We start from the raw sequence: 4,589 nt of genomic DNA on the forward strand, positions 1-4,589 counted from the left end.
TACAAAAACGTATGTACATTTTACAGTCCATTCTCTCCGTTTCTGAAAACTATATAGTACAATCTTTGTCCTCATCTCGAATAAGATTACCAAAAAAGGGGGTGGGTGGGAAATCGAAGAAAAGACAATGTCAAGAGAGGAGAGAGTGGTGGGGAGGGGGGAATCGAAGAGGGGAGGGGGGGGAGAAGAGAGAGAGAGAGAGAGAGAGGGGGGGGAAAGGAAAACAAAATTTGATTGAAATGAAAAAAAATACTTCCCCCAATATTTTGGGTTTTAAGCCGCAAGGGGAAATTAGATGACACTCCTCGCCCAACACCCACCCACTCACCGCCCCCCCCCTCCACCCCACCCCACCCTGCCCCACACACATAGCTGAGGCTCGTAAATTATGCTTTAAAAAATAACACCTCGGTTACACACACTTTGTTACACACACACACACACACTCACCCCAGAACATCAGCGAGCTCATCTTGTTCATCACATAACACAACAGTGGCAGTTTACACAGCGTTTATAAGGGAGAGGGAGCTGTCGGGAGGGGAGGGGACGGGGGGGCGGAGGAGGCGGGGCGAGGCGGGTGGGGTTCCAGTTACTTACTTTGACACTAATCTCTACTCTTCAAGCGAAAATCTATAAATTAGGGATTTTTTTTTCTCTTTTTTTGTTTAAAAAAAAAACATCTTTCTTTTTAAATAACTGAAAATATAAAATATAATCTATTGATATATTGCCCAGGAAGGAAATGTGCGATGGAATGAAATTGGTCCCTTATTTGTAACGCGTGGCGTGGCACCCAACAGCACTGTACAGGGTGTTCACAAAGTCCTCTTACCCTCCCACCCACCCACCCAGTGTTTTTCTTACGATGAATTTTTATTTTCTGTTGCAGATGAGTGGAGGGTAACAATGTCCTGATGACAGTAACTTCCTCCTCACTGACTCCCATCCATGTTTCGGAAGATGTGACACCGAACATGGCGACGGATCATTATCTGCCATGAAAATGATGGCGCTCAACACACTCACACCGATCCTCTGGACGTCTGAATACAGTCAAAAACACTTTGTACTGAATACAATGAAGTACCTTCTATATACAATTATCATCAATGTTCCACATGTTTCAGTTGTTGGTCAGTGCACTGTAGAAAAAAAACACGGGGGTAACAGGACTTTGTGAACACCCTGTACAATTCTTTCTCGCTCTCTCTCTCTCTCTCTCTCTCTCCCCAGCAGTCCCGACAATACTACCCATTGCGAATTATTTCTGTTGCAGCCGTCTGATTTAAGACCATTCTCTCAGTCACCCCATTCCAGCACCGATTTACACACAGCGCTGGGGGGGTGGGTGAGTGGTGGGGTGTGGGGGGGGGGGGGAGGTAATATTCTAAGCATCTGTTTAAAGGCTGAACACAGTCAGTTATATTGAATAATGATTTTCTGTCACCTTGTTGCAGTAAAAGCAATTATTTGTTATGGGCTGATTTCTCTCTCTCTCTCTCTCTCTCAAGTTCCCCTCACCAACGCACTCCAAGCTGTCACTTACCTTCATCAGCTAAATAAATCCCTTTTTTCCCCCCCCCAAAAAAAAAAGAAATAAATGTTTAAAATCACTTCCCGATTCGTTTTGATTCTCAATTGCTGCTGGAGAGACAGTGGATTGATTGCCCGCTCTTGTTGGGTGAACTTACGCAGGTGGCGGTGGTGGCGGGGAGGGGGTGAAGGAAAGCAGGGGCAATTCACAACGCATTTGGATACGGGATGAGACCCCCACCCCCACTGCTTGCTAAAGGACTAAGATTCACTAATGGATGGATCCCCTTTGACGAGGGCCGACTCACACATTGCACAACCCACCAGTGTTAAGGACCAGTTTGACTGCGGTCAGGAAACTCCTGCAAAGCCTGGCTCGAGAGTCGACACATGTATTCCGAGCATCACTATCACAATGTTTTATAATATCGCTCAAGGACTGTTAGGGACAGTGGTGTACACAGTGAAATGACAAAATATCGCCTTCCTCCTCCCTCAAAAACAGTGGAAGCTGCAGAGCAAACCCCCTCCCTCCCCAGTAACGAATGTGAAATAGTATTCACTCCCCTGTGGGTCGGATGGCAGTGATGTATGTTTCTGCTCAGAAACCATACCTGACAATACTGAGAGCAATCCCTGCTTCCCACCAGTATTTTCTTGGGGTGGGGGGTGGGGGCACGCGGGGAAAGAGAGAGAGAACACTCAAGAGTTCTGAAACTGCTATGGAAATGATTTGACCTCGATCACAGAGAAAAGGAGGTGGAGGGGGGGGGGGCAAATGGAGACAGGACGAGGGGAGGGGCGGGGGAGGGGGGGGGCATTGAACAGACGGGACAGCTTGCTGTGTGAGACCAGTGCAGACTCGATGGGCCGAATGGCCTCTGTTCTGCCCTGTAAATATCTCCGGATTCGATGAGGAAAAGAAAGGTGTGGGGGGGGGGGGGGGTGAGGTGGTTGGGATTAAACAAAAGGCTTGATGATCCTGCCATGTTCGCAGACAAAAAAATCTGAAGCAAGTCAATTCGACACTCGATCCCTGTGCATAAGTGGTGTGGGGGGGGGGTGGGGGGAGAAGGGGAGGAAGAGAGATATTTTGCACAGAAGTTATTCCCTCTTCCTCTTTCCCTTCTCGTTCTCTCCGCTGCTCCGTGTGAACAACATCCTAGTGGTTTCCTCCTCCTGACTGTTCTCCAGGATGAAGGATGGATATGCTGAGGGGACCCTGTTCTGAGCTGCTAACCCCCCCCCCACCCCCACTCACTTCTCTCTGCCCGTTTGGGTTTCCTTTTTTTTTATATAAAACTATATCTCCCCCCCGCGCCCCCCTCCAGCCCCAACAAAAAACAGCCAGATTCATACAACCTACAGCTACACAAAAAAAATTAACTTTTTAGAAACATCGGAATTCACACAACACAAAAATACTAACAGTGTAAAAAGTATTCACCTGCTGGGGTGGGGGTGGGGGGGGCGGGGAGTGGGGAGAGCTTTACCGAGCTGCTAAAGGAGATTTGTGATATCGATTAAAATAAATCTTTGTGAGATTTGAACATAGGCAGAACTTTAAGACAAAAATGCATTTAAAAAAAGCTCCTGGAATTTTTTTTTTCGAGGTACATTAACATTGACCACCTCTATCGATTTTGTTACGTCTAGACTGGGGGCGGGGGAGTGGGGGGGGTTCCAACCTTTTGCTTGCTGAGGGTTGGATGCCCTATTTATTTGAGGAACATCCGTGGGCCACGTAAGCAATAATGTGGTGTTTCCCCTTCCAGACACATAACATCACATTAAGGGTTAGGGAGGGCCAGACGAAATGGAGAGAGGGGCCGTATGTGGCCCGCGGGCCGCCAGTTGGACCGCCCTGATAGATCAACGGCATGAAATTCCACCCAGTCCCAGCCCGTGAGACCGACCGGTCTGGAAAGGTGGCGGAAGCTGATTCAATAACAACTTTCAAAAGGGAATTGGACAGATGCTTGCGAAGAAAAAAAATTGCAAGGCAAAGGGGAAAACGGGAGGGAAGTGGGACAAGTTGGACAGATCTTTCAAAGGACTGGCACGATGGGCCAAATGGCCTACTTCTGCGCGGGAATATTCTGTGATTCTAAAGTGGTCCTAATTCTATTGTAATGTGACGGCAGGGAATTCCTTGCATTTGAACACACTGTGATTCTCTCTCTCTCTCTGTCTCTCTCTCTCTCACTGTTATTGAGTCCAGCGAAGGAATTCATTCACGGAAGGGGAAGAGTCGAATCCTTAAATCCAATTCTTAATTCCGCCAACGAAACACACTGTCGCTACACTTTGCAGTATGAGGCTACGCTATGAAGCGCTTTGAGACATCCTCCCGACGTGAGAGGTGCTGTATTAGCAAATGCAAGGATAATTATGATGATGATGATGATGATGAGCAAGTTTTTTTTCCAGTTCTTAAAAAAAAGGGACGGTGGGGGGTGTAAGAATGCTCCAGAGTTCTGCGGCATCTTAAAAATTTCAAGACAACGCACAGTCTCGCAGGATAGCCCGCGTGAGATTTCGAACCTCTGATGAGGGATTGTTTTTTTTTCAAACAACACTAATTGGGGGAACGTGATTCCGAAGCTGTCGCTCACTCCCACCGTTCTCAATCGCCGCTTTTGCTTCAAATAAACGGGAGCGGGCTTCGATTGCGAGTCAGGAGGAACAAACTCACGATTTCAGGCGAAAACACTCTTAAACAGACTTGTGTTTTATGCCGTTTTAAGAAAAAGGTTTTAAAAAAAAAATATTTTGAGACCAGAAACTGCTCCCAGGGCTCCCTGAGCCTCCTGCCAGCCTACTTTGGTCTCCCAAGATTTAAGGTGATGCAGGGTTTTTAAGGTGGAAAATTCTTGAACCAGGTCTGAATTTGGGAATTTTAAGCGCTTCCCAGCACCTTGGGACGTCCTCCTGACTTGAAAGGCGCTATACAAATGTTATTTATTGTTGTGGATAATAATAATAACGATCCTTGCATTTGATATAGCGCCTTATCGCACCTTTGAGACAACTCAGAGCGCTTAAAGGGAGCT

Source organism: Callorhinchus milii, unplaced genomic scaffold (assembly GCF_018977255.1).
Source record: "Callorhinchus milii isolate IMCB2004 unplaced genomic scaffold, IMCB_Cmil_1.0 Scaffold27, whole genome shotgun sequence".
NCBI classification, from domain to species: Eukaryota; Metazoa; Chordata; class Chondrichthyes; order Chimaeriformes; family Callorhinchidae; genus Callorhinchus; species Callorhinchus milii.